Source organism: Lissotriton vulgaris, chromosome 3_1, assembly GCF_964263255.1.
Source record: "Lissotriton vulgaris chromosome 3_1, aLisVul1.2, whole genome shotgun sequence".
Classification (NCBI taxonomy): Eukaryota; Metazoa; Chordata; class Amphibia; order Caudata; family Salamandridae; genus Lissotriton; species Lissotriton vulgaris.
Window position 1 is genome coordinate 1376962895 of NC_141689.1, and position 26415 is coordinate 1376989309.

Consider the following 26415-nt stretch of genomic DNA (forward strand, 5'->3'; position numbering starts at 1 on the left):
CTAGTGCAGTCTACTCCACTGTTTCACTGTTTGTCACTGCACTATAGACCACTGCACTCTACACACTGAACAATAAGCAGCGGTGCTCTCCACCAGTCTATTGTATGCAGCTCTACTTTACTCTATGCCACACCATTCTATTCCATGACTATACTCAACTCAGCACCACTGTACTCCATGCCACTGCATTCTATACCACTGCACTCTATACCATTGCACTCTATGCTACTGCACTCTGCACAACTCTACTCTGCACCGCTGTACTCTACACCACTGCACTCTACATCTCTGCACTGTACGCCACTGAACTGAACACCTGCACTGTACGTCACTACATTGTATGTCACTACACTATGTGCCACTGCTCTCTACACTACTCTATGATACTCAACTCTACTCTCCATCTCTCTTCTCAATGCCACTCGACTATATGCCATGCCACTTCATTCCATAGGCTCTATTGTACGCCACTGCACTGTACGCTATTTCACTCTATGCCATTCTACTCTGCACTACTGTACTCTATGCCACTGCACTCTGCACCACTGCACACAACTGCACTGTATGTCACTGTACTCCATGCCACACTACTCTACTCTCCATTGCTTTACTCTACGCCACTCTACTCTATGCCATGACACTCCATTCCACATCACTCCACTGTGTACCACTGCATTCTACTACAATCATGCACTCTACACTACTATAATAACGTCAACACCACTGGAGTCTATGCCACTGCATTCTACACTACTGGAGTCTGCCCCACTCCAATCTGCACCACTGTCCTCTACTCCACTGCACTCTACGCTGCTGCACTCTGCACCACCCTACTTGGCACCACTCTATATCACTACACAGCCATGGCGCTGTGCTCTATGCTGTTGCACTGTAATTTATGGCACTGAACTCTACTCCACAGCACTCTATCCCATTGCAGTCTACTGTAAGCCACTCTACTGTACGCAACTTTACTCTACGCCACACCAGTCGATGCTATGCTACTCCAATTTACGCCACTGCACTCCACTCTGCATTGCTTCACTCTCCACCAGTATACTCAGCTCTGCACCACTGCTGTCCAATATCACTGCAACATTTCCAATGTAATATTTAAGAAAAACCATGCACGGCAGGGGCAGGAGTTATAGTTACCTTAGGGCATAAGTTATAGTTACTTGAGAGGACTATAACTGCTGAATTTCAATGACTTTGTATGTTTAAAAACCTACTTTTTTACTGCCATTTAACCTTTGGCTTTTCAGTGAAGATAGATAGATAGATAGATATATAGATAGATAGATAGATAGATAGATAGATAGATAGATAGATAGATAGATAGATAGATAGATAGATAGATAGACAGACAGATAGATAGATAGATAGATAGATAGATAGATAGATAGATAGATAGATAGATAGATAGATAGATAGATAGATAGATAGATAGATAGATAGATAGATAGATAGATAGATAGATAGATAGATAGATAGATAGATAGATAGATATGGGACGGATGGGGTCAGTCGGATGGGTGGACGGACAGATGAAGGGACAGGCAGACAGAGGGACAGAAAGATAGATTTCTTTTTCTGAATCGCCGTAACATTTTTGCATTTTTACAAATATTGTTAGACTAACTTTCCATCAATATGGCCTAAAGATACTATAAAGTACAATTCATATGGAGGGATAGGATTGAGCTCTAGAAGCGAGAATACAGGTAAGGCTTTGGGCGCAGCCGGGTCTTAGACAGAAAATTATGACTAACACTATTAACAGTTTCTTTCCATTCCATTTAAAAGTATTAATATAATCTAAAAAGCTAGAGAGACTCGAGAAAGCCCTTCATTTTACATGGCATTGTTTCCAATGTCCTATTTGATTCTAGATTGATCCATTTCTTATAGTTCATTTAATTTTCCAAACACCAGGCTTGTGTCTAGAATATTCTTTATCTTATTGAGAAACCTATAAACATGCATATGTTGTGATATCATGCCACAAATATTGTAATGTTTTAGATTCCTGGATTTAAGGGTTGAGGAAGTACACATTGAGGAGTCTTGTGTTGTCTCTGTTTCGCTTTTAACATCTAGTGGAGACTTTAAAGTTTTTAGTGAGGTTTAGAATTGTCTTTCTAATACTGCCTAGCCTCTCTTCTCTGTGTTTTGCAGTATTCAATCAATCAATCAATCAATCAACCAACATTTGTAGCGGGCACTACATACCTGTGAGGGTCTCAAGGCGCTGGGGGGGTCACAACTGATCGAACAGCCAGGTCTTGTGTAGCCTGCTGAAGGTCAGCAGGTCTTGGGTCTGTCGTGGGTTGAAGTGGGAGGATGTTCAAGGTCGTTACGGCGAGGTGGGAGAAGGACTTCCCGCCGGTGGTTTTCCTTCGGAAGCACGGGATGGTGGCGAGTGCGAGGACGGCGGAGCGGAGCTGGCGGTTGGGGGAGTAGAAGGAAAGTCGTTTGTTGAGGTAGGCTGTGTCGGTCTTGTGGAGTGCCTTGTGTGCGTAGGCGAGGAGCTTGAAGGATATCCTCTTGTTGACATGTAGTCAGTGCAGTTTTCTCAGGTGGGGGGTGATGTGGCAAGGGCGTGGTACATTAAGTATCAGTCGTGCCGAGGCGTTTTGGACACGTTGCAGTCATTTGATGAGCTTGGTCGGGCTCCTGCATAGAGAGCATTTCCATAGTCGAGTCTGCTACTGACGAGGGCCTGGGTGACTGTTCTTCTTGTTTCTGTCAGGATCCACCTGTAGATTTTGCGGGGCATGCAGAGGGTGTTGAAACAGGAGGAGGAGATGGCGTTGACTTGCTTGGTCATGGAGAGCGTTGAGTTGAGGATGATTCCTAGGTTGAATGCATGGTTGGTGGGTGTTGGGGCTGCCCCCAGTGCCATCGGCAAACAGGAGTTGTCCCATGCTGAGGGGTTGGAGGCAAGGATGAGGACTTCCGTTTTGTCCGTGTTCAGCTTCAGTCGGCTGTTCTTCATCAGCCGGCGACGGCCTTCATTCCTTCGCCGAAGTTGGCTTTGGCGGTGTTGGGGTCCTTGGTGAGGGAGAGGATCAGTTGAGTGTCGTCGGCGTAGGATGCTTAGGTGTTTAAATTCTCTAATTGATAATGTTAGCTCTTATTTTTTGGTAAAGCCCACTATTTGTCTTTTATACGGTGCAGTGTTTATTCAGTGTTCAATGTTATCACCGTGTTTTGAGATGTGCTTGGTGTCTGATCCTAAGGTTTCTTATGTCATTGTCATCCTAAAAGCTGCTCCCATTAATTCTCATTGGTTAATTGACTCGAGCTCTTTGAACAGTGTCTTTAGTATAATAATGGGCAATCCTTTTGCTGATGATGGAAGGTTATTTATCTGTTTTTGCCTTCAGTAGTATGTTCCTGAAGAAATGTTTTTTTTGCGTAATCACCATCATTACTGCGTTTTGATCAGTTCTTCCTAGCTCATGACTCTCATGATTTTTCTGCATTCCCCTTAGGACTCATTATAATTATGTTTCATTTTATTTTATGACACCATTTGCCTTTCTTTGGTGTATTCCCCTCTGGAGGCTTATTTCAGTATTTTGATATTCGCCTTATGTACCTAGGCTTTCTGCTATTAAATGTACTCATTTTTAGGCTTGTATTATTGTAGCTTTTGAGTCATGCTTTGGTAAACCACTTCAAGTTGACTGTCACATTAAGGAGCAGTGACACAAGCAGTCAATGCCCTAGAGCTGACATAACAGTTGACTCACTTCTGCCCACAATGTCATCAACTTCATACTGGCATGTGCATGACCCAGAGAGGAAGACTGTGTATGAGGTGAAATTACTGCTGAGTGCAGCGGTGGCATGGAGAAAACCCATTTTCTGGGTGGCACAGCGGCATCAGTGGACAGGTTACGGTGTCAGGTGCAATGCGCAGGAGCAAGCTCATCTTGGCACGGGAGTCTTATCCCCAGTTTAGTAAGCCAGCCGGCCACTACAATACATTGCATAAGCACACATATTGAGGGCCGGGCACAGCGCCGAGGGGATAAATAAAGGTGCATAAATTGCTCTGGATCCAGCATGTAACCGGTGCAGTGTGTCCCGTACATGTGTGTCCTCTGCACTAGACAAGTGAGGCCTAAAGAGGATATAGCCCACCTCTACACCCACTATGCCAGTAAATTTTAGTTGTGCCTTCATCCAGTGTGTTCTGTCACCTGGAGACAGGGAAGTACAACCTGCAGACCCTATTCATCCTTACAGAATCCTCAGTAGAGTCCAGCCCTTGTTAACTCACCATAACTCTGCTCCCAAACACATGCTTCTTGGTGCTCCTTTACTCTCCTCACACTGTTTGTGCGGCTTTAACTGTCTGGCTGCTTCTTCCTCCTCCCATATGCTCTTTTTCTGACTGCTGTCTCTGCTCCTTTACCCTACCCTCCACTTTACGCCCCTCCCACTTGCTGTTTGCTCCTTCACTCTCTTGCAACCTGCCATCTTCCCAGGACCAAACCCGGATCAGTCCTATTGTTTTCTTAAACATTTCGGAATTTGAATGCTGGTTTTGTACTGGGTTATATAAGACTTCAAGTCCCAGAATTCTTTGACGAAAATGAGACTGGCCTAACTGATCATGCATGGACCTGGGAAATTTGGCAGTATGCCATATGTGCTCCTTCCTTTGCTCTCTCCTGCTATTGATTACCTTTTGCTTTTCTACCAGTGGCAGTCTATGCGCTTCAAAATCTGAACATGGTAGATGGTGCAAATTATTTGCATTGTTCTTGGCATTCTTGGCAAGATGTTGCAGACTTTTGCATACTGTTTGCTCCGGCATAATGTCGGTAAGTCATATGTTTGAGCATTGCTGTACTGATGATGTTTAGCCCTGCATAATATTGTTATTTGTTGTCATTTGCGTGACATCACTTTTGCTATCTGAGGTTTCAGCTTATAGGATGGTGTAACATGTCTGCATCTAACCATGAATTCATATACTCGCCAGTTCCTCGAGCCCCCAGCCATAAACTCACATATTAATGCAGGCACGCACTCATTCAACTGTCCATTCATTTATTTAATCACCCTTTTATTATCCATGCACTCATTAGTGGCTTGTTCACTCATCCTTCCATCCCTTGACATACTCTCTCACTCACTCAGCATCTACAAACTTGCCAGTCAATGAAGAAGAAATTTCACTTATAAATTCACCAGACTTATGCTTGTTATTTTCAGTGCTACCCATCTGCATAGTTATGCCGCTCGCAGTCGTGCTGTGGACCCTTTGCCTCCCGCTTTTAAAAATCACCATCCTTGGAGAACTTGCCTGCGACCTGGGAGCCCGTGTGCTCGGTCATCATCTGCACTGCGGAAACAGAGCCCTGATACCGGGAGCGGGACTGCGAGGACCAGGAGCGCTTGCGCAAGATCATCCCGCGCACCTGGTGCCTCTTCCCGCCCCCCTCCTCCTATTTAGCCCAGCCTCCCGACGCGAACGCGGGACGCGCGCGGACGGAAGAGCGGGCAAAGAGCGGGCCGTTTGAGGCCGTTAGAGGCTGGAAGAGACTGGACTGGGCCATTCTCTCTGGCCCTAACCCTCTACAACATTCGCATTGTCTGTTGAACACCCTGACCAAGTACTATGACAACCCGTGAGTATAGAAGCAGGGCAGCTAAGAGCAAGCTGAAAAATGGGACACTAGATGATTTTATCACCAGGACCCATACAGCTATTGATACGGAGATTACAAAAATGCTGCACAGAGTATCCATCGAACTAGATGCAGCAAGGAGGCTATCCCTGGAGCTTGCTGCGGTCAAAAAATCCTCCTTAGGGCATATTGCCTTCGCTAAAACACCTGATCGCCCAATTGGTCCTGTTCCTACCTTGATTGTAACACAGGCAGACATCCAGCAGCCACTAGCAGTCACGCTATCTACATCTAAGGGGGGGTCTCCACTTGCATCCACTAATACTCTAAGATCTCCATCGGGAGGGGCAGTCAGGCCGGAGAATGAGGTTGAGGGGGCCCCATTAGAAACGGCACTAATCCCTAAATCCATGGAACTGGGCGGGGGGAATTCTCATACCCCACAAAAAGGGCTATATAACAAAAGGAAGCGTAATAATACATCGGCATACTCAAGAAAAAAAGCCAAGATAGTGAAGGCTCAGTTACCCACCCAGGCACCACTCCAGGTACCCCCAGATTCCCTTCAAGCGAGTAGTACATACCCACCCGAACTAAGATTAGAACCCAGCTCTGTACAATCGGCGGGTACACATGAAAATGATAATCTTGTAATAGAAAGTGAAAGTAGTGGGGTTCCATTCTGTACTATAAAAGGGAAGGATGTGGAATTTTTAACAATTGTGTGGGAAACACTAAAAAAACTGCTAACCCCCCTCGAAGTGAGACTTTCACGCATAGAAACTCAGTTGCTGGAGACGGAAAAAAGCATTTTGAACCTAGCAACCATCAGCATGCATGACAATAAACCAACTTGTTTACCGGGAACCATTAACACCACATCATTACCTGTTGTTAAAACATCAGTTGCTGCTACCCCTTCTGTTGCCCCGAAGGTTAAACCACCGGGAACTATTAACACCACATTGTTACCTGTTGTTAAAACACCGGCTGCTGCTACCCCTATTGTTGCGCCGAATGTTAAACCAATCCCAAAACCTCGGCATAAGGCTACTACACATACTTCTGCCAACAGGGCAGCGGCGGTTATAAATCAGCCGGCGGTTGATATTTTACCACCCCCGCCAGCTACGGCAGGTCATCTTGTATCACCCCTGATAGAAGCGGCTATCCCGAGGGTCACTGGTAATAACAACAACTATCCTACCACCCAGAGAGTAAACACTAACAATAACCGCTACAGGGGTTATGTCGATCTTCCCCCTGAGGTAAGACCCTATGTAGTAGTGCTGACAGGGGTCCCGGAACTTACTTACCATCAGCAGAAAGACTTTGGTTCATTAAAGAACAAAGTAATCCACTGGCTTAATGTCAACAGGCCAATACCGAACCACCTGAGGAGTAAAACCCTCATGGTGCGCCGGGTCCCCTGGGTAGGCACCTCATATAAGTCCATTACTGGCGATTGCGTAATTGTCTCATTTGAGAACTCCAACACTGCACATTCCTTATACTCCTGGAATTACATTAGTGTAAATTCACCTATAGCATCTAGACCCCTTACTTATTTCTATCCACCTCATTCATATCCGAACTTAGGAGGGAACTGGAGCTGGATCCCGGAGAGAAAAGGTGGCCGGGGAGGGTTACCTAATTATTGGTCAGATCACACATGGTGGGTGGACCGGGGCACCAACTTTTAATAGATATGGGTGCCTCGAGGAAGTGGATTGACTTCCATATAGGCCCACTACCACTCCACCAGTACCTGACTTATCCAGTTGTCTCATCTATCCCTTGGGCCGACCAGCTTTTACCACACTAAAATCCCAATTGGGCCGATTTGTTTCTCCCCCACTACAACATCAGCTGGGAAATTATAATCAAACTGCAGGGGAAGGCAGGCATAAGGGTAGGGCATCTATAACACCTAAGCCAACCAAGGATAAAACCAACAACTCGGATAAGACTAAATTAGATCCGAGTGATAAGGACAACCTCTCTTTTGGGGTTATGCCGAAAACAAAGTTAGTGCCACCAGTCATACCCCCCTCCACCCAGCAAGGCCAATCCGGCTTACGTAAGTGCTCTCTGACTCTAGCTACCACTGATACGTCGGAGGCTCCTGGAGTAATATCCATACTCTCCTGGAATGTCGCCGGGCTGGCCAATAAATTAGATTCTCCTGAGTGGGGGGAACTTATTGAAGGGCATGACATATGCCTATTTCAAGAAACGTGGGCCAGGGAAAAATACCCCAGTGCAGGATATGCTTCCTTTGAGATTCAGGCAAAATGGGGTGGAAAGGGTCGACCATCAGGGGGCCTTTTGATTTGGGTGGGTTCCCATCTCGGTTGTAGGGCTACAAAACTGAAAACTAATTCAGCAGATTTCCAGTGTGTATCTCTGGAATGGCCGTGTGGTGTAAAAGTAACACTGATCAATGTATATTCGAGAGCGGTTGGGATAGCAGCCACCTCGGGAACAATCGAGGATCTAGCGTTGTTCCTAGACTCCACTACTCTCTGCTCTTCTGTAATTGTTGGCGGAGACTTTAATACCCAGTACGAACCTCTCCCAGACCATCTGGCAGGTATAACAAGTGAAGAGGATGAACTTTGGGACATCCCCACTTTGGTGGGCCCCCCCATAAAGGCTTGGACATCACTCGCCACTCAAATAACATCTTTCACGCTCTGCCACTCGCTGAGGGCTTGCAATGGGCGGATCAAAGGGGACATCCCACCAAAATACACCTTCAACAGACCTGGGCATGAGTCACGTATTGACTACATCCTGGTCTCAGCGAGGGATTGGGATAAAGTGAGGGACTTTGGAATAATTCCCAGGTCCGACAGTGACCATAATCTACTTTCACTGAGATTTGAGATTCAGGTGTCGCACACAGCTCTGGCAGAAGAAAATTTAGCACATCAGGTAGATTTAGCATTATCCAGCAATAGACGCAGAATTAAATGGCCAAAATTGCTGGAAAACCTGTCCAACATTCAAAGGCTGTATGCGCTAGTCGTCCCTGCTCTAGAAAAGGTTGAGGTTTGCATGCATCACCCAGTTGATGACACCGAGCCCTCCGCTTTAGAAAAAGCAGAGGTACCTATCCCTATGCTTCTTAATTCCGCACAGTTCAATGCGCTTGGTGCTATTCATTCTGAGTTATGCACCAACTTGGCAGAAGTGCTGAACCCTGTGGCTAGGCCGAAGAAGCCTAAGCAGAAAAGAGTCACATGGTTCAACGCTTCCTGCAGGAGAGCAAAAGCCATATTACTAGAGTCCCTTAAAATACGAGATATTCCAAGTAAGATCAGGGAAAAGCGATTGGCTTATAAGTCAACCCTTCGCAGTGCCAAAATAGAATGGGATGAGGGAAACTGGTCCGAAATGACAGCCGCCCTTGCATCACGAGATGCCCGAACTTTCTGGCAAATCGTTAAGCATGGCTCAGCTGAACCCCTAGCGGCAGTAGAAGCAAACATAGCACCCTCTGTTTGGGAGGAACATTTTAAAACCATGTATAAATCACATAATAGGGACCAACTGGTGACTCCAGCAGAAGATAAAATGCACCAACCCATCGAAAGAGTAGCCCCCATGGATGGATTCACTTTGGCAGAAGTTAGTATGGCAATCACGGGCCTGGCTGCGGAAAAGGCGCCAGGTCTTGATAGGTTGCCTGGGGACCTATACAAACAGGAAGTTAAAATCTGGGCCCCGTACCTTAGGGTGCTGTTCAATTCAATCTTGAATGGCATGCCAATCCCCTCAACTTGGCTGGGGGCAGAGATAGTCCCAATCTTTAAGAAGGGATCACCTCTGCTCCCAGTCAACTATAGGCCAATAAGCCTGATAGATGTCTCACAAAAACTGTTTGCCAGGCTGTTGTTGAACCGCCTGCTGGATTGGATGACGGAATGTGATATCCTGAGTCCTTTCCAAGCTGGCTTTAGGGAGAAGGTCTCAACCACAGACCAGGTCTTCCGGCTTGTCCTCATTTTTTGGAAAACGGTGCAGTTGGAGGGTGGCAGCCTCTATACTGTATTCGTGGATCTGAGGGCGGCCTTTGACCTGGTCCCCCGAAAAAAGCTTTGGGAGGTGCTGGCCAAATTGGGTGTCCCTGAGGGTTTGCTGGAGATGATTGTTCGTCTTCACAGTGCCAATTTTGCACAGGTGAGCAGTGGCAAGGTGGGGGCACTGTCTAATAGGTTCCCCGTTGACAGGGGGGTAAGACAGGGTTGTGTGCTTGCACCAACCCTGTTTTGCCTCTACGTCAACGGGGTTATCTCTCACCTAAACGGGGTTGTCAACTCTGACGCTCCCAAACTAGCTGGTGTTAGGGTGCCGGCTATCATGTTCGCCGATGACACCCTGTTGCTTTCAAAGTCCGCAACGGGCATCCAGCGTGTTCTTGATGGTTTTGCGGACTTCTGTGAGGATCATGGTCTAGAAATTAACACCTCAAAGACCAAATTTATGGTCTTCAACCCCCTGCCGAAATTCCGCTTTAGCCCCAAAATTGGACAGAGCAGACTTGAGAGGGTGAAAACTTTTGAGTATCTTGGTGTCATGTTAAACGATAGATTGTCCTGGAATACGCATCAGGAGAAAGCACTCCTTAAATTGATCCAATACTCGGGGGGCATCATGAATCTTCTGGCGAATAACAAATCATCGATCAGGCCCATAGGTCCTCCCATACAGATTTACAAGGTACAGGCAAGGGGGGCTGCCATGTATGGGTGTGAACTTTGGGGCCATGTAGGAACACTAGATCTGGTGAAAGAGGAGAACAAATTTAGTTGGAGGGTTGCAGGACTCCCCTCTAGTACGCCCCTTGTCCCTCTGAGGTTGGACCTGGGGCTGCGACCACTAGATGAAGAACTGGCTTTTCGTCCTCTGGCTTACTGGCGTAGGCTGTGGGCAACCCCAGAATTGACCAGCTACAGACAGGGATTACAGGAGGTGCTCGCTATGCCCAATGCTGGGAAAATTAAGTGGCTCAAATTTATTAAATCAGAACTGGAGGGTCTGGGACTCTCGAAGATGTGGTCTGATCCTTTAGCCACTTGCCCACTTATTCCCAAAAAGAAATTAGCTAAGGCATATCATGACAGTAAATTAATGGAACTTTTAAACCATCAAAAATCTGGCTCATTGACAGACTCTTTTATATGCTTTAAGGGTACCTACAACTTTGAACCAACTCTAGATAAACTGTATCCTCCTTTGCTTAGGAAACTATACTTGCAGTGGAGGCATGGGTCTCTCCCTATACGAGCTTTCACAAGCAAATGGAGCGAACAATCAGCCAATATCTGCCCAGCATGTAGAACGTCCGACGAGTCTGAACTCCACAAACTCTTTTTTTGCCTGGCCTACCGAGAGATTCGTAAGAAATGGATAGTACCCCTATGCAGAAATCTGGGATTTGTGGAGTGTTTGGCTGCCTTCAGAGTTCTGAAATCAAATCTGACGGACTACATTGTTTTTGCAGTGGCCAAATACCTGGGTGCTATCTGGTTTCTGAGAAGAAAATGTCTCAGGGCTGGCCACTGACCTTAATGTACCAAGGACATGACATTGTAACAAGGAACTCTGCTTTTTAATGATAATGATTGATTTTATACAGTATAAATTCCTATTTTTACAAATTTTTTAATGAATGTTGTAAACGTCTTTTATGGTAAAAATGTTATCGAAATAAAGATTTTTGAAATGAAGCATAGTTATGCTGTGATAAACGGCACAATGGGCTCTGCAGACTTTCCTCTCAAGCCTTAGTTGTAAGGATTCTATGATGTGAGGTGTGTAAAGCCTTCAAAGATGTGTGAATGGCCTCGTTGGGCTGTAGAGCTTGTAAGGAAACCAGAAGTGGGACAGCGAGGAAGAAACAGACAGGTGCAGACAAGGAGAATAACAGAGACAATGAAATAAATTGGGAAAAGCTGAGAAAAACGGTTGGCAGGTAAGAAAATTAGCGAGGCGTGCAGCCTTTAGCAGAGGAATAGATATGGGATCACTGCGAGTTTGGACAAGTTGGAGATCCAATATAAATCTGCTCTGTCAAACATGCAGTTCCCCTACCACATATGTAGCCGAGGGAGCCATTGATTGTCACAGGTGGTGCCTCAGCTGGCTTTGCTAGGGTACACTCATTGCTAGCGCTACCTTAGCCGTGTCAGAAGGCCTGGCATTTTGGTCTACTGATGCAGAGTTTCACAGCCTGGGTCCAGCCCGCCTGAGCAGGGAAAATCCTCATTGGTCCACTTGGGCAGTGTGAACACGTCCAGTACTTCAAGGCCATTGGTTTCCAGAGTTTGTTTCTGCAATCCAAAAAATAATATCAGCCCCAGGCAGGGCAGGACTGCCACCATTTCGGCAGAAACACTTTAGATTAAAAAAAAGATCCCTGCCATGCCATCCGGGGATCTGTAAACGTAGGGGGGGGGTAGGGGGGGATGGGGCTCTGCGGCCTCTACCAAAGTGGCGTGCTGCTGAGCCGGTGTTCCGTCGTTTTAACCTCCCCATCGGGATTATCTCCCCCTTCCAGAGCTCCTTTGAGCTCTCTGACCACCATGCAAGAGAGAGAAATGCTTCCTGCTCTTCGCCCCACAACTGCTGTGTTTTTTTATGAATAAGTAAGTTGCTGGCAAAGAAGATACTCGTGAACTACACTTCTATTGCTACTGCTCATGAACCTTGTTCTCTTACATGGTAAAGTTGTAACATCTTAGTGTGCCACAGTGTGGCTACCTTCACTTTCAGGTTACTTTTTCATAGTTGTACTTATCTTGGTTCTTGGTAAACTTGTTTAGTCTGCACGGCTAAGGGATTATCTTCTCGCATTTGTCACAGTGCATTACTCTATTATTAATGAAAACCTTGAATACATTCTGAAAATATGATCGTAACCACACCAAATGAACGCACCCTGAATTCATTAGCACCTCCCATCCCTGATTCTCCACGCAACCACTGGGAGTCGCGTCACCGCCCTTGAGCCCATTGACTTAAAGTGTGACCGAATTCAGATACGATATCTGATATTGTTTTCCCGAATCAGAGGTCCATTGCTGCACATGTCCAGACAGAAACATGGAACAGATTCGTAAGTGTAGCACACGTGCCAGCATCTTCCGGAATCTAATTGCATGGGATGTACAATTACCTCCGCGTGCGGCAATGCTGTTTGAGGGACTTGTATAAACTGCGAAAAACAGAATTGGGTCCAAAAATGTACGTTTTTCTGAAGGGATATAAGAGGCAGTGACAGGCCTAGGAATAATAAAGACGGCATGTGTACTTTATTAACGACAACTGTCAAAATACCGTCAGCTTAGATGAGCCAAAGGCTCTCTGAAGAGCTCTTGACGGCTAAGAAGCTCAGTGTCAAGTAATATTGCCACACGTGGTGCCACAGGGGGCAGTCACACAAAAATCTGGTGCTTAAAAAAATATTTTTTAAAACTGTAAAAATACTTACGACTGAAATATTACGACGGTGAAAATAACTAAAAATAGATTAGCAATGTTTAAAAGACCCTTAAATGTGCCACAGTGCTCCAGAGACTGGGTTTTAAAATAATGTTTATTCGAATTTGGCAATATTGAAAAGGACGCTCTCTAATGTCGTTACCTCAGAATTGTTGTTTCACATATTCTTTTTATGGACTGACTTGATAGACATTTATGTGAGGATCACGAACATTCATGTCCATTCCAATGTTATCTGGTGGTAATGCTTTTTAGTGTGAATGTTGCTATTTGATTTCAAAGTTATCTTTAGCATATTATGAATATGAATCCACTGGACTCTTGTTTTGTACTCTGCCTTAGTTGGAGCATGTGCTTTATTAAGTTGTGGTGTTTACCTACATCAAAGACTTTTTTTTTCTTGTTTATGTTAATGTTTTGTTCTGGTCCTAGCCTACATACTTAATGAGTCGTCAGAGTGGTAACCCAACTTCTCCTTTCTGGTTCAAACTGGATTATAATGTCAGCAGAGCGCCCTTTTCAATGCTCACAGTCCAGGATACATTTGCATTACTGACTGGGCAAGCTCTCAGAGATATATCAAATGTGCCATCAAGCGACAAAAGAAGTTTGGAAGCTTCGCTGCACACCAGCTAATGAACGCCTATTTTCCTTCACGTCTTGAAAAAGGCAAACGTCCTAAAATAGTGATACGCCATCATGGTGGGATAAACAAGGAGCACACATACATTCCTATCAGGCCTGGACAGAGGAACCAAAAAAGCCCTAGCAAGAATGTCAAACCAGTCCGCTCCTTTCATCTCATTGTGCAATCTCTCTTCCCATCCATCCATTCGCTCTCCTCTCTCTCTCGTCTCCCTCCCTCTCTGATGCTTTCTCTCTTCCTTTCCCCTCTCTCTTGCCCTCTCTCTCTCTCTCCCTGCCTGCTAAAGTTAACCTTGGGGAACTGGGAAATGCACAAGAGGCACCAGGAGCGTCCCTGCGCTTTCAAAACCCTCCTCCAGGGGTTCCAAACTACCGGGGATATGCCCGATGTAATGAAAGACCTGTCTGGCCCTGATTCCTATGGAGAGCACTGCTGTCTCCCTGTCACGCCTTTTCTCTGTTTGTCACCCCTCTCTTGCTCTTATTCATTTTGTTTGACCTCACATTATCACTTATTTCATTTCTTTCCGCTTTGCTGTAGAGCAGTAGCTTTCTATTTTATTCTCAGACCTCTCTTTTTATTTGATTTAAATGTATTCCTGTCTTACTGCAATATATTATCACCCAGTCTGCTTTCTCTCAATGTCACCCTTTCAATGTTTTTCTGAATTGACATTGTCTGCAGTAAACTATCCTTTCAATGTTCTTCCTTTTGATGTCAATCTTAAATGGATCCTATACTCCTGGTGCCCACGACATTTCAATTGTTCTATCTTATCTGAATCAATTTCAGTGTTCTAGTGTAAATAAGTATAAAGTGTCTTGTTGAGCTTGCCTTTCTTGATTGCAGGCCTTGGAATGTGTGCACGATGGTCAATGCAAGGACCGATTAATGGCACACCCAGCTGTTGAATGCTGCTTGCCATAATACTGAAGCTTTGTATAGTTGTAGTGGATGGGGCAGGTGAGAAGCTCTCTGCTTGGTGTGTGTTGCTTTGAAAGTCAATGCCTGCCTGTGCGAGCACAAAACAGCAAGTTCGCAGACTGCCGAAACAGTCAGCTGCCAGCTTCCAGCTCTCAAGAGACTTTGGGCTACTGTACAGCCTCAGACTGTGAAAGAAGTCAATATTAATTTGCTGAGTGGCTCTGGTTAAAAAAAGAAGCCCTTCTCAGGGCAACCAAAAGGCAGGGCACATGCTTATGCTGGATATACAAAAACCCTATACATACAAATTCATTTCGGTGAATTGAGGCTTCCTAATTAACAGGAGTTAAGGTCCCTCGTCTCATTGAAACCTTTATTAATTCTTTCTATACCAACTAAACTTTAAACACACAAACATAACCAATTCTTAAGTTATAGTTCTATCTTAACTTTATAATTTACTACAATAACTATAACTCACCATTCTACCATGCACTCTGTTCTCACAAAAGATTTGATTTGCAATGTCATAACTCTTCATGTTAATACAAATATTTTACATGGTGCGAGTGGAATAATATAAAATGGTATAATTAGTACATTTAGAAGGGGAAAGCTATACTTAATATAGTGTGGCTCCAGAGTTGAAAACACTAGGGCAGATTGACAAGCCCCATGCGCCGTCAGTGCATCACGTTGCATGACGCACCGGTGGCGCAGTCTGCTAAGGGATATTTACAAGCACAGGTAAAGTCACCCTGTTTGCAAGAGATCCACCTCCCTTGGTCTAAGAGAAATTACCTTTTCATAAACGGATTTGAATTATTAGCCTGTACAACACAAACATCAACTATTAGGGGGGTCGCTATCTTAGGAAGGAAAAGTCTAGGGAAAGCTAGGAAAGTGAAAGTAGATAGCAATGGAAGATGGGTGATTATCGAGATGGAATTGGGCCTTACTATTTGTATGGCTCTACTGAGGACGATCCGGAAATTTTCGATTTTCTAGAAACTGAGCTTGCAAATTGGCCCTCTCCTTTGGTTTTTACAGGAAACATAAATATTTCATCTGAATGGGGGACGGGTATACTGTATCAGGGGAGAAAACCCAGAGTTTTTAAGGCGGTTCAAGCTATGTTAGGTTCTCATGGGCTACAGGATGTATGGCGAGCTAAAGAGCCTTCAAATGCAGGATATACTTACTTTTCTAATCCAGCCCAGAAATATTCAAGATTGGATTACTTTTTTGTCTCGGTTTTAGAATCTGAAAAAGTTAGGATATGTAGACTCCCAAGGGTTATCTCAGATCATAACCCCCTGTTATTAAATTATGATATGGGAGGGTTAGAACGGTCTAAAGCAAACTGGACGTTTGAAAGAAGGTTGCTGGCAGATAGTAGATTTGTTCATCATTTGAATATATGGTCTGGGGAATTTTTTGCGGCAAATAGATACAGCACATCTCGGAATGGAGTCTGGGAGGCTTTTAAAGCCGCTTTGAGAGGAGAAACGATCAGCTGTGCCGCCAGGCTTAGAAGAGAAGATAGGAGCGAAGTAGAGAAACTAATGGATAAGCAGGTTAAGGCAGATGAACAATATATAAAGGATATTGCTTCAGGTGGTAATAGTGAGGCTAGTCAGGGTGTCTTGCTGGCAGTAAAAGCGGCATTGCAGAAGGAGGTTACACAGAAAGCAATCGGGGAGTACCAATCCTCAAGGGCAAAGAGATACGAAACGGGAGAGCAAGCTGGCAGAGCACTTTCTCTCCGGATTAGACAGGAAAGATCAAAGAATGCGATTGTGTGTATAGAAGAGGAAGTGACAACATATACAGAGATAAAGGATATTCTGTTGGTGTTTAAAAACGACTATCAGAAATTATATGAGGAGGGTCCTTTCAATAACAATCAGGTGGAGGGATTTATCGACAATGGACCCTGCTTGGATGATGTAACAAGAACAGCCCTCGATAAGGATATTACGTTTGCACCTGGCCCTGATGGTCTTCCATTGGAGGTGTATAAAGCAATGGAAAGTGAGATCGTTCCTCTCTTAGTAGATTTATTTAATGGGATATTGTATTCGGGGGTGGTCCCGGACTCGTGGAAAGAAACTAATGTTATAGTCTTTCATAAGAAAGGTAAACCAGCTGAGAAACCGGGATCATACCGGCCTATATCCTTAATAAATGCCGATACTAAAATATATTCAAAAATCTGGGCGAAGAGGTTGGTCAGGATCATAGGCGGTCTCGTCTCCCTGTGGCAACATGGTTTTGTTCCTGGGCGTGGTACGACAGATCATACTTGTAGAGCAATAGCTTTGTTTGACGCCCAGGAAGTCGCGGGGGGAGAGATGGCCATGATCCTGCTCGACGCAGAAAAAGCTTTTGACCGGGTGGGATGGAGCTTCCTTTGGGGTATTTTGGCTGGGAGAGGTTTCGGTCCGAATGTCATCAGGGCTATCAAGGCTATGTATATAGATCCAGTGGCAACAATTACGGTTATGGGGGAGAAGTCAGATAAGATTAAGATAAGTAGAGGGACACGACAGGGCTGTCCCTGATCCCCAATACTTTTCGCTCTGTACATAGACCCTCTCATTTAGAAAATTTTAGAGAGCCCTAGAATCTCTCCAGTGATCTATAACGGCTATGAAAATAAGATCCTAGCCTACGCTGACGATCTGGCGGTTATCACAACAAATCCGCAGCAGGCACTTCCGGAATTGGTACAGTTGACTGAAGATTTCGGTCAAGGTTCTGGATATCTTTTAAATGAATCTAAAACCCAGATAATTTGCTCTAAGAATATACCAAGATCTGACTTAAGATATGTTGATTCCGCAATTTATTTAGGGGTAAAGATCAATGCTTCAGTGGGTAAGATAGTGGAAGAGAACTACCCCCCCCTAATAAAATCCATAGAGACAGAACTGAAAAGGATGGATGTTCTTCATCTTTCTCTGGTTTGGAGGGTAAATGTCTTAAAAATGGTGATGTTTCCTAGGGTGTTGTACTTATTTAGAGCCATTCCCCTATACATTGAGGAGAAAATTCTAAAGCAAATTGAGTCTGCCTTTATTAGGTTCATATGGCAGTATGGAAAGGTTAGACGATCGACGACCCTTATGTCCCTTCCGAGGGAAAGGGGTGGGATGGCACTCCCCAACCTGAGACTGTATCACTGGTCTTGTCTCCTGATCCAGATGTCAATTCTGCTTCAATCTGACGCTGGCTCGACTAATTTAGACAGTCAGGGTCGCCCTCCAATCTTCATATTGCTGATGGGGGGGGAAGCAACGGGCCTACTGTTGACGGAATTGGAATACAGGTTCTATAAGAAGGCACGATTTAAGATCCTGTTGGGGGCATGGCAAGTATGGAAATCAATCTTTAAATTCTTTCATGTCCCTAAAATTAACCCTTCTCTTCTTTTGGAAAATTCGAGTCTTTTTCCTCAGCTAAGAAATGATAGGAACCTGCAAATATGGACAAACTCCTTAGCACACGTATATCAAAGTATAATTCTATATAGGTGTTGCCACCAGTTTAACACAATTGCAATACGTAGTCCTTGATAATACAGGTATTCAATTTATTCTTGAATGTTGCAAGTTCTCCACACAGGCTGTGTGGAGAACTTGCAACATTCAAGAATAAATTGAATACCTGGAGTACAGTGGAGAAGTGTAGAATGGAATAGCGTAGAGTGGATTATTGTAGGGTGGAGTGGTGTAGAGTTGAGTGACATACAGTAGAATGGGATACAGTTGCTGGTGAAGATTGAAGTGGTGTGGAGTGGAGTGTGGGAGAATGTAATAGCATAGAGTGAAGTCACATAAAGTGTAGTGGAGTGACATACACAAAAGTAAAGTAAAGTGGAGTGGTGTAAATTTGGAATAGCATGCAGTGGAGTCGCGTAGAGTGGATTGGCGTACACTGGAGTGGTATAGAGTTGAGCAGAATAGAGTTGAGTGGCATAGAGTGTTGTTGCATACAGTGGAATAGCATATAGTGGAGTGGTGTAGAGTGGCATGGAGTGCAGAGGAGTGGCGTAGAGTTGAGTGGTGTACAGTGGAGTGGTGCACAGTGGAATAGCAGACAGCAACTGTTGTAGAGTTGCAGTGGCATACAGCCAGATAGAGTGGAGTGGCATTGAGTGGCGTAGCATACAATGGAGTGGGATACAATGGAGTGGTGTACAGTGGAGTGGCATAGAATGGAGTGGCATAGAGTGGAATAACATAGAGGGGAGTGGCAAGAGTGGACAGCATACATTGAAATAGACTAGAGTGGAGTAGCATAGAGTGAAGCGGGGTAGATTGAATTGGCATAGAGTGGAGTGCCGTAGAGTGGGGTGGCATAGAGTGGAGTGGCATACTGTGGAGAAGCGTAGATTTGGAATAGCAGAGAGTAGAGTGGCGTACAGTGGAGTGACATATATTTGGAATAGTGTAGGTATGGAATGGCGTTCAGTGGAATAGCATACAGTGTAGTAGCATACACTGAAATATCGTATAATGGAATAGCATAGAGTGGAGTGGCGTTCAGTGGAGTGGCAGACACTGTAGTGCCATAAGGTGGAGTGGCGTAGATTTAGAATAGCCTATAGTGAAATGGCATAGTGTGGAGTGGCATTCAGTGGAGTGAGATATCATGAAGTGGAGTATTGTGGAGTAGCATACAGTGAAACATCATTCACTGGAATGGCGTACAGGTAAGTGAGGTACATTGTACTTGGCATACAGTACAATAGCATTCAATAGAGTGGAATAGTGTACAGTGGCGTGCCTAGAGTGGTGTTGTGTGCAGTGGAATAGCATAGAGTGATGTAGATTAGAGTGGAGTAGGGCAGAGCTCAGAATCATAGATGGGACTGGCATAGAGTGGAATTGCAATGAATGGAGTGACTTAGAGTGAAGTAACATAGAGAGGAGTTAGGTAAAGTGGTGTAGAGGTAAGTGGTATACAGTGGAATAGCCTATATTAGAGTGGCGTACAGTAGAGTGGCATAGAAAGGAATAGCATAGAGTGGAGTGTCGTACAGTGGAGTTGCGTACATTGAAGTGCCATAAAGTGGAGTGTGTTAGAGTGGAGTGGTATTCAGTGGAGTTTTGTAGAGTTGACTTGCGTAGAGTGGAGTGAGGTGCAGAGAAGTGGCATACAGTGGAATAGTGTAGAGTGGGGTGGGTTACACACGAGTGACAGAATAGTGTACACTGGAGTGGCGTGGAGTAAAGTGGCATAGACTATTTCTGGGCCATCAAGGGTGCCGACGAGCCATGAGGGAAACGGCCAGCCTTGCAGTCCCGCAGTGAGGGAAACGGCCACCGTGAACACCGCGAGCACCGGGGACTACATCCCCCAGCAGCCCCGGCACTCCTGTGACGCTTCCGCTGCGCCTGCTGCGGCCATAAGACCACGGAGAGCCTCCCGCCCGCGGGACGTGCGCGGGCGGCGCTGGGCTAAGCCCGGGCAAAAGGCGGGCGTCTGTGGCCGTCAGGGGCCGGAAGAGGCCGGGCCGGACCACCCCCCTAACATCTACAATGGGCAAGAGGAAACAGGTATGTGCCAGGGATGACGATGGGTCCAAAGCGAAACACCCTAGAAAGTCTGAATCTATCATCTCGTATTTAACCTCTGCAGTGGGGGTACTGACTAAATAGATTGCGAATGCGGAGAAAGAGCTGGGTTTGAATACAGGGGAGATTGACCCAGTCCCACCTACAGACCATAGGAGGGTGATACCGTTGGAGCCAAACATTGTGATTACCAATCGGGAAGTGAACTCACCCCACACCGTATTACCCACCCCACAAGAGGCTTCACGCCAGCCTTTGCCCATAACGCCTGCTGTTCTTCCACATAAGTCGCACAAGAAGCGAAAGTTGCTAAGCACAGCGGGCAGGATGAAAAAAGACTTGGCTCAGACTAACCAAACAGACCATCGCCTTAAGGGCCAAATTGGGAAAATTATAGAGGACCTATTTATCTCACGTCTGGAACCAGCACTTGTGTCCGTCGCCAAAGATATTGTGGACACTTTAAACACTTGTGTAGCGGGGCTTCTGTACAAATGTGAGAAAATTGATGCGCTGTTGAAACAACACAGGGGGCTAAGGGGGGGCTTGAGTCAGCCAGCGGTCTCAGCTGATAACCTGCCTACAGCTGATAGCAGGAACATCAACCCTATACCTTGCTGTTCCCGTGATTCGGCAGGGATTGCAGATACAGTAGGGCAGCCAATCGAAAGGGATGTGGCAGGGAATTCTATGCCTGAAGTAAATGTCAGAGGCAGCCAGGCATATGACAGTAGTAGACGTACTCGTCATCCCGGCTACACCCTGAAGCTGCCCCCGGAAGCGGCTCCTCTGGTGGCTGTCTTCACTGGGGTGCCTCCTGTTGGGGGCTCCAGTGAAACAACCGCTGATTTGATTAACCAAGCTAGACAGTGGTGCGATCAGTTTAGCACGGGTGGAGCCGATGTTGAAAGTGCTGTCACCATGGCAAGGAGGGTTCGCTGGGTTGGGCACCTCCCCAAGAACATTCCGGGGGACTGTGTGGTGGTGAATTTTAACAATAGGAACAGCGCTGAAATACTATTTTGGGACGGTTCAGATCTTGATAACAAAGGTATCAGACCACTCCCCTTGGGTTTTTTCTATCCCCCAGCGAGGGCCTATAGATACCCGCAGCCACCTACCAGGTTTTATACCCGTCCTAATAACAAATGTACCCCATCATACCAGGCCATGATGAGCGCACAGATGAGATCTGCCCAGGGACCTGCACGTGGAGGGGGTACTGCACCCATAACTATACCATCAGCATCCCCGGTACATCTCCAACTCCGGGGGAAGGTAGAGCTTTGTAACCGTTTCTCGCCCCTGTCCCAGATGGAGTCCAACGATTGACTGGGTCCTGAAACTTCAGGTATGGGGTCTGGGATAGGTGGTGTAACTCATATAGCAAATAATTGGACAGTCTCATGTAAAATCCTAAGCTGAAATGTGGCAGGCATTAGACCCAAAAGCACTGACCCCATTTGGCCCTAAAGAATTTTGTTAGAAAATTCGGCAGGAAGCCGATAAAAGAAATGTTAACTATATACAAAGCAACATGCTTATCCGTGGCTATGTATGGCTCAGGTTTGTGGGGGTACGCAAATGTTGATCCAATCCAGGTGGTGGAAAACAAATTTATGAGGGAAGTCCTTGCAGTTCCACAGTGTGTTGCCACATTTAACTCTCACGCTGAACTTGCTCAACCCTACATAACAGACATTATTAAAATTCAACCTATCCTTTTGTGGCATAGGGTATGGACCACAAATGAATGCGTTATGAATCGGGCTATATTACAGGATACCCTCAGACTGGATCATGTGGATAGAGCAGAATGTCTGGGATACGTAAAGTGTTTCCTGACTGAGATTGGGTGCTATTCTTATTACTCGGATCCATCTTCAATGGATAGCATCTCAAGGAGTACACTGAAAACCCTCTGCCTGGACCATCTTGAGGATAAGAGGAGGAGAGCTGAAACTCTGAAACATTCAGTACATTCCCACCTCCTTACTCTATGTGAGACTAAGTCTGCACAGCCATACCTATCCCTGCCCATGACAAACTATGATCGCTTTCCTTTAACTCGTTTTAGATTTTGTATATTTTTTAGATTGGTGTCTTTTCCTAGTATGAACTCATGGATACGTATATTGCCCACTTGCTCGTGTGATGGCACGTCACATCAATCGAAATATCCTTTTCTTCTGCACTTTATAGTGCCTCTTGTACAAAAATTATCGTCCCTTTTTGAAAAGAAATGAATTTAACCAGATGCCGCCCAGCTTTTTTAGAAGTCCAGAGAATGGATACCGTTTTAACTGTAATTGTGATTTTAAGTTTTTAAAAAAGTGTTTATAAATTACGGAAACAAATGGTAACTGAAATGGTTTAAATTTTTTCTTATTGAATAACTTTCTAATGATCTCCCTCAGTAAACTCACATTATGAGCTGTAATCATTGTAATCTGTTTTTATGTCTGTTACTTTTGTGGTTACTTGTTTTTAACCGAATAAAGTTCTTTGAATTGAATTGAATTGAATTGAATTGGTTGCAATTTATAAAAACAATTCGAGGGAAAGGGCTCTAGTTTCCTCTATCCGCAAGAAGTATAAACAAGCACCACCAGGCGGAAACATAAAATTAAAGAGGAGACCTGGGATAAATTGCAATCTATTGATGTATTAAGGGACAGCAGAAAGTTTTGGGCCACAATAAATCAGCCATTCTTCTCAGAAAGTGATAATTTAGATACGGAATGCGTAATTCCAGACGACATCTGGCTCCAGCACTTTAAGAGCATTTATGGCGACCAGGGGCATCAGGAGCCAACATCAGGAATAGCCACCACGGGCTGTTCCACAAACCCCGTCAAATTTGACCCGGCTGAAGTAGAAAGGGCTATTCGAGATACAACTAAAAATAAGGCCTCAGGACCCAATGGGGTTCCTGCTGACCTCTACATCATGTACCCTAACTTCTGGGCAAAGATTTTAACCAATGTGTTCAATGCAGCATCCCTAGTGGATTTCCCTACCACCTGGGCCTCCTCCAATATTGTGCCCATTTTCAAAAAGGGGAGCAGAGGGGACCCCGCCTGCTATAGGCCAATCTCCCTGTTGGACTCAGCCGTTAAGATCATGGGCAGAGTCATTCTTCAGAAACTGGGAGATTGGATGAATGGTAGGGGGGTGCTCTCGAATCTCCAGTACGGCTTCAGGCAACATAGAAGCACCATGGACCAATGCCTAAATTTACATCTTTTGATTAATAAGTATACGATAGCCAAAGAGGTTTTTTTATACCTCGGGTTCATGGATTTATCATCAGCCTTCGATCTGGTGAACCGCTCCAAATTATGGCGTATTTTGCTGGAAATGGGCGTAGATGCACCCCTGGTTTATTTTCTTAGCGACCTCCACCAAGACCTAGCGGCAGCCGTTAGGGTCACGCAGGATGGCAGATGTACGGGCCAATTCAGCTCCAGGCGGGGGGTAAGACAAGGTTGCATTTTGGCCCCTCTTCTTTTTACGATCTATATTAATGGCCTGGAAAAATCTCTAGCTGGGGCCAGTGCTGACATTCCACGTGCAGGGGATCGGGTATCCCAGTACTCCTGTACGCGGACGATGCCGTACTCATTGCCTGCACAAACCTGGGTTTACAGAGGCTGCTGGATAACCTTGGCACATTCATGGAGTCCCTAGATTTAAAAGTAAATAGCACTAAATTCCATGTAATGATCGTTGGGGCCTGCAGGAAGATCAGTAAGGTTAAAACATTAGATGCTTGGGTGCAGAAGTTTGTAGGGTCCCAGTGTTCACCTACTTGGGAGTACTCTTCGATGAGAAGGGCACTTGGGGCCCTCAGCAGAAGCATAAAAGCAATGCCGTTGTAAGATCCACAGCAGCCCTCCTTAGTTTCGCCAAAAGGCTGGGATCTAGGCCCATGGAGGCTATGCTTAAAATATATAAGTCTAAGTGTTGTGCGATTGCCTCTTATGGGGCATCGATATGGGGTTACGCGCCTGTGGGTAAAATACAATTAGCAGAAAACAGGTTCCTTAGATCCCTGTTGGCGGTACCTCAGTCGTCTCCGACTTTGTCTGTACATTCCGAATTAGGTTTGGGTTACATCACAGACTACCTAAAAGTAGCCCCACTGATCTGTTGAGCAAAGACGTGGCTCAATGAGGAAATCACTCTCAATCACATTATCCTAAAAGACTGCTTGGCCCTCGACAAGGCAGATAGCATTCCATGGCTGGCATACGTTAGAGCGGCGTGTGTTAGACTGGGACGTCCTGAACTATATACAGCCCCAGAGAGAATTAAGAAAGAGGATTTGGTGTGGATTAAACATAATTTCCGGATCATGTTGGAGGCAGATAGGGAGGAGGCGGAGCTTAAAAAACCAGGAGCAAGAGGTATTTATGTTTTACAGACCTCCCCATCCATTGAACCTTACCTGAAGATCATCACTAAGCCTTTCCATCGCTTTTTGTTGACAAGATTTAGGTTCAACTCAATTCACCTCATTTTAGGAACTTTTCTGCAATGGGGTAAACCAGATTAGTCTCCACCATGTTCTTGTGATAATTTCTCGATACAAGACACCCTCCACCTGATCATGTTTTGTGAAAATTTTTCCAAGGCACGTACAAAATTCCTATGTCCCATATTACGTGAAGCTGGGTTTCTGCAGGTGAGGCCTGCACTCTTAGATCTGCAACTGCTGAGTAGCGTGCACGTTATTTTTAGCATAGCAAGCTTTTTGGTGGCTGCAGCTAGAGTGACTAACAAAAGAAGTATCTTTATGCATTAAGTACAGCAGATCGAGAGGGGGGGCACTCTTGTTCTTTTAATTATGGAAACTTAAATGATGTTTTTAGATTTTTATATTGCAGCTCACATTGCGGTCCCATATGTTAGGTGTAGACATTTGCTTATTAACTGTTTTGTACAAATCATGAACTGTAAATAGTGTATATATATGAATGTTTGCAAATGTACGCATATTTATTTATTTGTATCTATTTTATTCATTTTATGCACAGCGGATGTATGTATTGCTGCTTCTTTTATGATTTTAATTAATCGAAATAAAGAGTTTTGATTGACTGACTGACTGACTGGCATAGAGTATAAAAGCATAGAGTGGAGTGGCGTATATTTGGAATAGCATACAGTGGAGTGGCGTACAGTGGAGTGGAATTCAGTGGAATAGCTTATAGTAGAGTAGTATACAGTGGAGTGGCATAGAGTGGAATGCCATAGAGTGGAGTTTTATACAGTGAAGATGTGTAGAGTGGATTGCTGTATAGTGCACTGGCATACAGTGGAGTAGAGTACACTGGAGTGTTGTACGGTTGAACAGCATACAGTGGATTGTCTTATAGTGGTGTGGTGTACATGGCAGTGGTGTAGTACGGTGGCTCTTTATATTGTGCACTGAAATTAAGTACACTATGCAAAGATTCCAGTGAGACCCAGATTGGTAAACAGGGACAAAAGTAGATACCATTATGCTCTATTTGTGGTAGCGTGGGCGAACAGTTAGAATTATCACAGGATAGTGCAGTAAGTACTTTTTAGAATGTACATTTTCAAACTTCACAAAATGCATTTCTTTTGTGCACAATTACACACCATTGAAGTCGATGGGAAGAAATAAGAAAAATCTTATAAAATCATACAGTTTGATTTTAAGGTTTACATCCAGGATTTAAGTGTGTTTCAAGGCCAGGCGAAATGTTCCACCAGCAGATTCTCAGGAGTGCCTCGAATTAGGCCTAGAGCAAGGTGCTGAGGTCATTGATAGCTAGTATGCTATCAAGAAGGGAGCTACCAGAAAATACACTGCACAAGGGGAGTTAAAGCTAAGTCAGAGGGGTCCCACTCGAGGGAGCAGGTCAAAAGGCCCTAAGGACCATGGGAGCACAGCTGGTTTGTGGGTAACGAGGACAGACGGGCTAGGTGCAGACTAGAAAGGTCAGCCGGGCAGCACGCGTCAAGATGTACGCGCAGTCAGGAGCAGACAGATTGGAGAGGTGATTTCTGGACAGCTGGGCCACTCACAAAATGGTTCTAAGGAGTCTCGATGTCCATTGCTGATTTCTTGCTA